Below are 10,686 nucleotides of genomic sequence, written 5' to 3'. Positions count from 1 at the left end.
CCAGACATTCTGAGTTAATTAGTCTGGGGTGTATCCTGGACATCAAGAGTTTATGAAGCTCCCCAGGTGTCAAGGTCAAGAACCACGGATCTAGAGCAAGCAGGTCACCTCCACCATAACCTTTCCAGGGCTGTCACTGAGGAAAGCCATCTTACAATTCGCAGTGTCAGAACAATTGTCACTCAGTGCACAGGCAACATCTCATTAAAAATCTTCTATGCACAGGAGACATCCAAAGGAGAGTGGGATCGTCCATGCCTTTGGGGAGTTCACAGAGTATGGAGAAGACAGATGTAAAAACGATTCTTCAGACGCTGAGTTTGGTACAGAATAATAGAGCCTGTTGTATAATGCTGAACGTCAGTTTTTTTCAAACATAACTCATTCAATTATGACTTCATTACATTTGCCGTATCCATGTAAAATTGACTCATGCCTTTAATTTAAATTTTTGCTTTATCATAGTCCTAATTGATAACATCCGTAAGATCCTTTGTTTGATGTGCTAATTATATATATATATTATAGGTCGGCGTAAATGAATCGTTTCACTAAAACCAAATAGCTGCACAAAGTTTCAAAGTATGCATCTACATCCTAAAGACAGATGTCTGTCAATGTTGCCCGAGTATCCATGCAAATACTCCCCTTAGCACATAACCTTGTCATACATGGATGAGTTTGTCTCTAGGATAGATGTTGAAAAGTAAAATTGCTGTGTTATAGGGCATTAGCATTTTTAACTTTAATATATACTGCCAAACGGACCTCCAAAATAACCTAACCAACTCACACCCGGCTGTTAGGGTCATGTACAATTTCTCAGTTGTGTCTTTCATGCAGTGCCCCTGTTTATAGGTGACACACTCGTTGAAATCTTCTCACCTACTATAGTTGGGATTTATTCATCCAGATCTATCCATGTTCTCATTTGCAGCACAGAGGAGTTTGCTAGAGGTGGCTGGAAACAGTGTGGAATTATCTAGCCCAGGCAGGGATGGTACTCCTGATCTGAACACTGTGCTTTGGCCAACTGAGCTAAGCAGTGGTCCAGCATCTTAAGAGTTAGGGACTGAAAATCACAGTAACCGTGACACCTTCTCGGCACATACGTGTTGCACTAATTAAGATATAAGATGTTAGGATATAGAACAGAGACCCAAAATAATAGTGGCTAAAATAAGCTTAGAAAATGAATTCTCTCACATAACTGTCGAAGTATAATAAGTTCGGGGATGGTACTGAAGAGTCACTTCTCTTAAGGTGTTGTCCTGATTCATCTGGCCCAAGACAGTGCGTGGCCACATCCACATTCCAACCAAGGTGAAGAAGAGGGTGCATGCAGAAGTCACATTCGATCTGCTGATGCACAGAGTTTAGTCACATGGCCACGTCTACCTGCAAAGGGATCTGGGAAATTTTTTTTGATAACCATGCACTTGGCTGGAAAAATCAGTGGTTCTACTATTGTGAAAGATAAGAATTGGTAGACAATAGCAGTCTTGCTGCATATATCAAAAGAGCCATTGCAGGTACATTTTTACAATGCATTTTCATATATGTGGTCTCATTTTACTCTCACATAATCCAGTGAATTAGAAAATCAAAGAGGGGAGAAGTCAAGAACCCACAGAATGGATGGTTCAGAAAATCACAGTATGAGCGGCCATTATCCACTGCTACACCTAACTCAAAAGCCTCATTTGGTCCTTAATGAAACACACACCTATTAGCCAAATACTTGCTAATGCCGGAAAAGATAATATTTCTGAAAGTAGTGGAGAGCTTTCTTTTTAGGATGCGGAAATGAAAGCTAGTTGGAAATAACTATGTAAGGACGAGAGGTGGAAGATTCAGGGATCACGATTTGAGGCTCTCAGCAGACAGACAGGACCACAGACATGGATGGCATTTTGAAGAGATGCACCGATTTTGTTCTGAAATTTGTGGCGGGTAGAGGGGCTGAGCAGAATCTACTGGAGATCCCTCCTGGGCAGTAACAGTGGCTTTCTGTACCTCTTGAGGTGGATTCTCGGTAAAGGGGCCACCATTGTTCCCCACCCTGTGTCCAAGCCCCTTTACCACATGACTTTGCCATCTTCCCATCAAAAGATGGATTTTATTTCCCCGGTTTGAATCTGGACTGGTCTTGTGACTTTTTTGGCTAATAGAATATGGCAAAAAATGCCTCGCCAATTCCAACTCTAGATCTTAAAAGGCTTTGTGTGTTTCTGCCCTGTGTGCCTCTGGAACTCTGTCCGTTTGCATCCGAAGTAAACCCGGCAAGGCTTCTGGAGGTAAGAGACCCAATGATGCATCAGAAGTAAACCAGGAAGGCTTCTGGAGGATAAGAGACCCAAGGCTTCTGGAGGATAAGTAAACCAGGCAAGGCTTCTGGAGGATAAGAGACCCAGTGATGCAGGGAGTCAGCTACTTCCTAGCTGACTCAGCAGCTGACTGCACACACATGAATGAGTCCGCCAGGACTAGAAGAACTGCTCGGCTGAGCCCAGCCCAGATTGCTGACCACATAATCATTAGCTAAATAAATAGCTGTTGTTTTAACCCACTAAACACTGTGCTGGTTTTATTTTCAGGCAGTATATATAAATATATACATATATATATATTATATAATATATATATTATGCTTAGCTCAGTATCTGGCCATAGTAAGCCCTCAATGATGACCTATAGTTAGGTATTTAAAAGCATTTTCTAAAGTGCAAAGTTCTAATTAATGCCAATTTTTAAAATAGCATTGTATTTTGGGTTTGATGGGATCATGTGCTCTCTGAGGCCACAGCAATTTCTCTGGGTTTTTTCCTAACTGAACATCACCCAGGTTTGACCATCGATTCTGAGTCAACCTTAAAGGCAGAGCTACTCTCTTGGTTGGAGATTGGCCTCATAGGAGGACGAAAGCTCTTGCCACAAAGTCCTGAATGTTCAACTCCTGGGGAGGGGGAGGGCCGTCGGCTCATCATAGGCTCTGCAAGGTCTCAGGGTCTCTAACAAGTCCCTCATTAGTTCCTCCTTGTCTGCACACTTTGTGACCTGCACGGCCTCCATCAGTCTGGGGTTATTCCAAGTTACCACGTGGCTGGCTTCTCTAGACCTCTTTCAGCATGAGCAGCTAAGGCAAGACAAATTATCTATCAACGTGTTCTCCAGGGTGCTCTCTAATCAGCCTTGCAAACATTTGCCTGGCTCCCTCTGCCGATACCCCTGGGGATCCCTCATTTGTGAACTTGGCCTTTTAGCTTCCATCTCCAGCCCTTCTCCATCTCATCCTCACTTCTTTCTCACTCCGACAAGGGCTGGTCCATGTGCAGTGTTCAGGGATGCTGCTGTACCAACAGTCCTCTCTGAGGGAAGTCACTTTACACAGAAATCTTGATGCTTTCTAGTCATGTAAATTTGACCACAGCTATTTAGATCAGGGATAAGTGCTGCCCCCAAGGGAAGCTATCTGTAGGCAGTCTAAGAAGTAGCATGGCTTAAGATTTCTGACCAGCAAGGGAGCTCTATACCTTATGGTGACCCCAGCACCCAGAGAACTCTTACCTCCTGAGGAGGTTAGATTGGAGACACCCGAAAAGAAATATGGACAATGAAGTGGCACCAGCCAAGGGAAAGCAGTAAACAGAAGCCACTAGGAAGCAGAAGCTAAGAGACAGAGGGAAGTCCTGTCCTGAGAGAAGTGGAGTAGAAGTAGGCAGAAGGGGAGTGAGCCTTGAATACAGAGGAGGTGTGAGTAGGACCATATAAGGAGACTGTAAGTCACGTGGCTTTTGGGTCGCCAGAAACTTTTCAAAGCATCCCGAAGAGTAATCTAGAGTAATCTAGAGTCTGTTATTTTGTTCTTAGGTGGCACGCAACACAAACGAACTCTGGTAACTTGAAGAAACCGGAAGTGTGTTGGGCAGATGTGGGAAGGCTTTTAGAACTAGAGTCGCTAAAGACATAGGCTTAGTGAAGAGCACAAGGCAGAAGGTCTCCTGAAAGCCAGGAATCAAGACCCTCCTGAGTTTCAACGCTGCAATAAGTCAAGTTCAACTCCAACTTCACTCTGCCTAAGAGTTAAAATCACTGAGATAGTCTGAATGCCTCATCTGGACCTGCCTATGGTTGGAGAATTGTAGGAAATCTTATTTGACACAAATTAGGTTTCTTTAACTAAAATACAGGGTACTGGATGATGGCAGGGCCAATGAAATAGTCATTTTGTCCTCTGAGGGCTGGCTCTGTGGCTGCTGACACTGATTGCTGAGTTTTCATCTTTTCATTTGCAACCTCCCGTCACCTGAGATTACCTGAGCCTGTTTCACAGAAGTGGTACTCCTTGATCTTCTCCAGTTTTGCAAATCTTACCCATTCTGAAATGGTATTTTCTCTTTTGTTTATTGGTCAGTTCTTTTCCTCAGGGGTTTTACCATCTTATATTCCCACTAGCAACGTATGAGTTATCGAGTGTCTTCACATCCCTACCATAATTTTTTGTTGTAACAATTTTTAATTTTAGTCATTCTTATAGGCCTGTAGTGATATCTCCTTATGGTTTTAATGTGCATTTTTCTGATGGCTAATGATTGATTGATTACTGGTAAATTTGGAAAGTTTCTTACATATTATACCTTGCTGTCTTTTGTTGGGTATATTGTTTGCAAATATTTTCTCCCCTTTTCACATGGGCTTTCATAGAGTAGAAATTTCTAAGTTTCTAATTTTGTTGCCATTTGATTTATTAACTTTTCCTTCTATGGATCACACTTTTGGTGTCAAGTCTAAGAATTCTTTGCCTAGTCCTAGGTTGCAAAGATTTTCTCTTATTTTTATTTCTGAAAGTTTCATAGTTTTACATTTTATGCTTACATTTATGATCTATTTTGAGTTAATTTTTATACAAAGTGTGAGGTTTAGGTTAAGGTTCATTTTTACGACTATGGATGTCCAGTTGCTCTAGCACTGTTTGTTGAAAAGGCAGTCTTTCCTCCATTGTGTTGTTTTTACACCTTTGTCAAAAATTAGTTGGGCATATTTACGTGGGACTATTTTGAGATTCTTCTGTTCCATTACTCTATGTATTGATCTCTCCATCAGTACTGCACTATCTTGATTACTATTATATGTATATAGTAAAACTTAATATTGGGTAGAGTGGTTCTTCCCACTTTATTCTTCTTTGTCAAGATCATTTTAGCTATCCTAGAATTCAGAGTCATGGTTGATCGTTTCTCCTTTCAGCGCTTCAAAAATGTTGTGTCCCTTCCTTCTGAGCTCCACTGTTACAGATGATAAGTCCATTGTCAGTCAAATTGGTATTTCCCTATAGGTACCGTGTATGTTCAAGATTTTATATTTGTGTTTAGTTTTCAAAAGGTTATATTGTGTCTTGGCATGGATTTCTTTGGGATTGTTCTCTTTGGGTTTCACTCAGCTTCTTAGATCCATAGATTTGTGTCCTTTGCTAAATTTGGGACATTTTCAGAGATTATTTCTTCAAGTCCCCTTTAAAACCCCTCTTTTTCTCCTGTCTTTCTGATATGAATATTGGATCTTTTGTTATTGCTTCACAGGTCCCTGAGGCTCTGCTCAGGTTTTTTTCAGTCTATTTTTATTTTGTTGATATAATTTTTGATGTGATCATAAACAGCACTGGTTTTGTAAAATTTCAATTTCTGTTTGTTCATTGCTAATATATCAAAATACAACTGACTTTTGTATTTTGATTTTATGTTCTACAATCTATTAGATCTAGTTTATTGTAGCTTTGTTGTAGATACTGTCTGATTTTCCACATTGACAATTATGTCATCTACAAATGCAGATTTACATTATCCTTTCCAATTTAGATGCTTTTTTTTTCTTGCCTTATTGCACTTGCTAGAACCTCCAGTACAGTGTTGAATAGAATGCCCTTTTTTTCTGATCTTAGCAGAAAAGCATCTAGTTTTTCCCATTAAGTATGACATTACCTGTAAGTGTTTCATAGATGCCATTTACCAAGTTTAGGAACTTCCTTCTAGTCCTAATTTTCCAAGGGTTTTTCTTTTTTAAATCAGGAATGAATGTTAAATTTTGCAAAACACTTTCTTTCGTTATCTGTTGACATTATCATAAGTTTTTTCTGTATTAGTCTATTAATATGGTGAATTACATTGATGGATTTTAAAATATTAAGCTAACTTTGCATTTCTGGAATAAATTCCACTTGGTCATGATCTATTGATAAATTTGCTTTTGAAAGAGATTTCCACCAAGTTCAGAATTCTGGGTTAGCAGGGTTATTTTTTTTCTTTTTCTTTCCCTTTTAGTACTATAAGGATGTTAGTCCATTATCTTCTCATTTATATTCTTTTCTGATGAGTTTTCTGATGTAATCCTTATGTTTGTTTCTCTGTATGTAATGTGCCTTTTCCCCCTCTGTTTGATTTTAAGATTTTCTTCTCATAACTGGTTTTAAACAATTTGATAATGATGTGCCTTGGTATAGTTTTTTCATGTTTCTTTACTTAGGACTTGTTTAGAGTCTTGAAACTTTGAGTTTATAGCTTTCTTTAAATTTGGAAAAATATTGGCCATTATTTCTTTAAATATTTTTTCTAGATCCTCTCCTCACCCAACTCCTGAAATTTTGGGACTCGATTTATGTGTGTATATGGCCACATGTCTTTTCTCATGACTATTGATGTTCTATTTATTTTTCTAGTCTTTTTTTCCCTCTCATTTCATTTTAGTAGCTTCTATTGTTATGTCTTCACATTCAGTAACCTTCACTGTCTAATCTGCCACTAATCCAATCAGTGCTTTTTTTTTCACCTGAGGCATTATAATTTTCATGTCTCGAAGTTCAATTTAGGTTAAAAGTAAATTTAGACTAAACCTTTTCTATTCCTATGCTTGACTCCTCACTTACAGTCTAAATTCCTACAGATCAAGGACCAAATATAATTTCTTTGTGTTTCTCCTTGCAACTAAAAGCAATATATGGCTGAATGACTTTGGAAACATTTAAAAAAGTACTTTTTTGAGTCTCAATGTCTTTGTTTATAAAAATGGAGATAATATTATCAGGTTATTATGATGATTATTAAATGCTGTAGTTTATCTAAAGTATGTCCTAGTGCCTTCACATACTATGGTCTTAACAAATATGAGTCCCTTTTGTCTCATGCATTGTAAGTAGTCCAGTAAAATTTTCTATAGTCCTGGAGTCAGGATTCACTAAGGATGTTCTGGAAAATATTGAACAATTGGTTCTTTAGCAGGGGGGGAAACAACAGTCTGATTTGTAGTATTTTCCATTATCTGGAAATCCTCTTGTTGCAGCTGATTTCAAGCAATCAACATGACATCACTGAACACAGAGTTGGAAAAAGTTGAATAGTAACACAGCATTATGTAATATTTCCATCATAGAGCTACAGATACAATAGATGAAAATAACCTCAATAGCATAGATAATAATATGTAGTAAAATAGGAAGTAATGAATTTTGGATATAACTTATTTTGATATAATTTTGGTGTAAGTTAATTTAACTTTTAATAGTGGCTATATTTAAAAACTGGCTCACCAAATTCAGGAAAATTTAGCAATTGGCTCTTGTAAGGCAGTACAAGCCAACTTCCATACCCTATTGTACTTTATCTCCCACTTCCCCAGCCCACCTTTCTAGGGCTTTCTTCCTTGAATATATATTTGGAAAAGTGGGAGTTTTCCTCGGAGGTTTCTCTGGAACTGAGCTTTGGAATCTACTGTTCAGTGTCCTGTATTTTTCTATCACTCCCACTTCTACCCTGTGTCACAGCTCGATTTTCTGCAGAACACCAGAGAAATGGGTGAGGGCAGACCACTCTCTTCTCTAACTGTCCTTCCCCTTTAACCTCCCAGCATCACTCCACACAGAGCTGCAGGAGTGATTATGGCTTCCCTTAACGAAGAGTTAAAGAGTAATTAGGAAAAATTATAATGTTGGAAGGGAAAAAATCTAAAAGCTGTATGATCATTGTGACTTCTCCCGAGTCCAAGAGAAAGCATATAAAACACTAAATCCTTCACTTTTTAAATTCAAGAGCTATTTGACATTTGCTCTGCGCTAGGCATGGTGTTAGGTCCATTTAATAAGGGGACACATTCCAAGGTTTTAATTTGGCTATCCTATTCTCGGTTTTTATTCTCTCCCAAAGAAGCTATTTTTTCTAACCCCCCTAAGGTGAACTTCTCCTCTCTGCTGTCCAGGAGGAATTCTATTCCCTGATAGCCCCACCTTCTGCAGTCCTCTTCTCTAATTTGGTATCAAACTGTCTCAGTCTCATACTAGATGAAGTATGAGGGTGATGGGTGCTTTTCAGAATGTATATTGATGACCCCTCGCATCTGGGATTCCACCAAAGACACTGGACTAAGGTAGATTTGGGGCTCCGAGTTTATAGAGAATTGCAGAAACCTTCCAGGTATAGTCTCCTTTGAGATATTCCCATCAGTGAAAATTACAGTCATACCTATTTATTCTCTTTAATATTTTGCATGCAAACATTAACCTATTTCATTAAGCACATAAACATATCTCTGAAGGACAAACATTAATTCTCAGTGCCAGTAAACCCCAAGCCCCTAAGGAGGAATAAAATGTTTACCCAGTGGTCTTACAACTTGCTAGGAACGTCTTGTCATGGAGTCAGTAAACCTTATTGTTATGCAGAGGAGTTGAGTTCCTTTGTTTTACCCCGTTATTCCTAAATACACCTGCTCACGCCTTCCAAGATAAGGAACAAGCACATTGCTGGTCTACTTTGCTCCTTAGGCCTCTCACAGGTAATGCTTCAAATTGGGTTTCAGGTGTTAAGAATAAAGAGATGAAATGAGACACAGTCCCTGTGGGGAAAACACAGGTATGCAAATGAAAGACCATGATATGATGTGATAAATATCATAACAGCATAAACTAAATGGTGTGGAATCACAGAGTGGATCGTTCCAACTGGAAATGTAGAAGGGCTTGGGAAGTCTTCACACTGGCATTGACAGTGAAAGATTAGAAGAGGTTCGCTGGTAAAGAAGTGTGATGGTAAAGGGCATGCAAGGTACAGAAAGCATTTACAAAGAGATAGAATCCTTTGAGTGGGGGAATTGTGTGAAGTCTACTCTGATAATAGTGCATGCGTGTGTGTGTGTGTGCATGCGTGTGTGCATATGATGGGAAGCAGTGATAAGGCATGAGACCAAAAATGGTAGAGTGAAATGCCAAGGGTATTTGAATATGTTACGGGTTTGGACTTTATTCTGTAGCTGTATTGGTCCTAGGTGATATAGCTAATTTATGTTTTCAAGTAAGAGACTGATATGCTCAGGTATCAGAGATAATGTTGTTGGGATTGTTGACTAGACTTGTTGGGAGAGACTGGAGGCAGGGAGGCTATTAGGAGGCTGTCAGGATAATCTACTTAAGTTTCTTAAATGAGCCTCTTCCAGGTAGGTGGTGAGGCTGTTAACATGAGAGCGTACACAGGCAGAGGAGCAAGAGTCGGGGATGACAGTCACGTGTTGAATTTAAAGAACCTGGAAAGCACCAAGGTGGAGATATCCAAGTCATCAGTTACAAATGACTGTTGGAGCTCAGGACAGAGGTCAGAATGGAAGGTTAATGGATTGGGGGAAAATAGGGGTTGTATTAACTTCCAACTGATACTGTAATAAATTACTAAAAACTTAGGGGCTTAACACAAATTTATTATCTTTCAGAAGCCTGATATGAGTCTTTCAAGGCTAAAATCGAGATGTCAGCAGAGCTGCATTCTTTCTGGAGGCGTTAGGGAGAGATTTTGTTTCCTTACCCTTTCCAGCTTCTAGAATTTGCCTTCATTCCTTGGCTCATGGCCTCTTTTTTTTTTTTTTTTTTAAGATTTATTTATTTATTTTTTGGCTGTGTTGGGTCTTCGTTGCTGCGCGCGGGCTTTCTCTAGTTGCAGCGAGCTGGGGTTACTCTTCGTTGTGGTGCGCGGGCTTCTCATCGCAGTGTTTCTCTTGTTGCTCTTGTTGTGGAGCATGGGCTCTAGGTGCACAGGCTTCAGTAGTTGCAGCAAGTGGGCTCGGTACATGTGGCTCGCGGGCTCTAGAGCGCAGGCTCAGTAGTGGTGGCGCACGGGCTTAGCTGCTCCGCAACATGTGGGATCTTCCTGGACCAGGGATCGAACCGGTGTCCCCTGCATTGGCAGGCAGATTCTTAACCATTGCACCACCAGGGAAGTCCCATGGTCTCTTATTTCATCTTCAAAGCGCATCACCTAACTTCTGCTTCTGTTGTCGTATCATCTTCTCTGATTCTGACCCCCCTTCTGATCTAGATTATCCAATAAATCTCTCATCTCAAGATATTAATTTAAGCATATCTGAAAAATCCCTTTTGTCACAGAAGGAAACATATTCACAGGGTTCCAGGGATTAGGATGTGAACATCTTTGAGGGGGAGATTGTTCAGCCTACCACAGGGGCAGATGAGAAAAAAGTGGTAGAATGAGGAAATAGAAGGGCTGAATGCAAAAATCTGGGGCACGTGAATGGCAGAAAGAGATAGGAAATACCTGGACAATAAGTGTTTCTCAAAAGTCAATGGATCAAGAAATTTCTAAAAGGAGGAATTAAAACACTCTAACAGTCTTCCCTGCCTCAGACCCCGTAAGC

Source organism: Stenella coeruleoalba (genome assembly GCF_951394435.1).
Source record: "Stenella coeruleoalba genome assembly, chromosome: 11".
Taxonomy (NCBI): domain Eukaryota; kingdom Metazoa; phylum Chordata; class Mammalia; order Artiodactyla; family Delphinidae; genus Stenella; species Stenella coeruleoalba.
Note: the sequence above shows the minus strand (reverse complement) of the source record.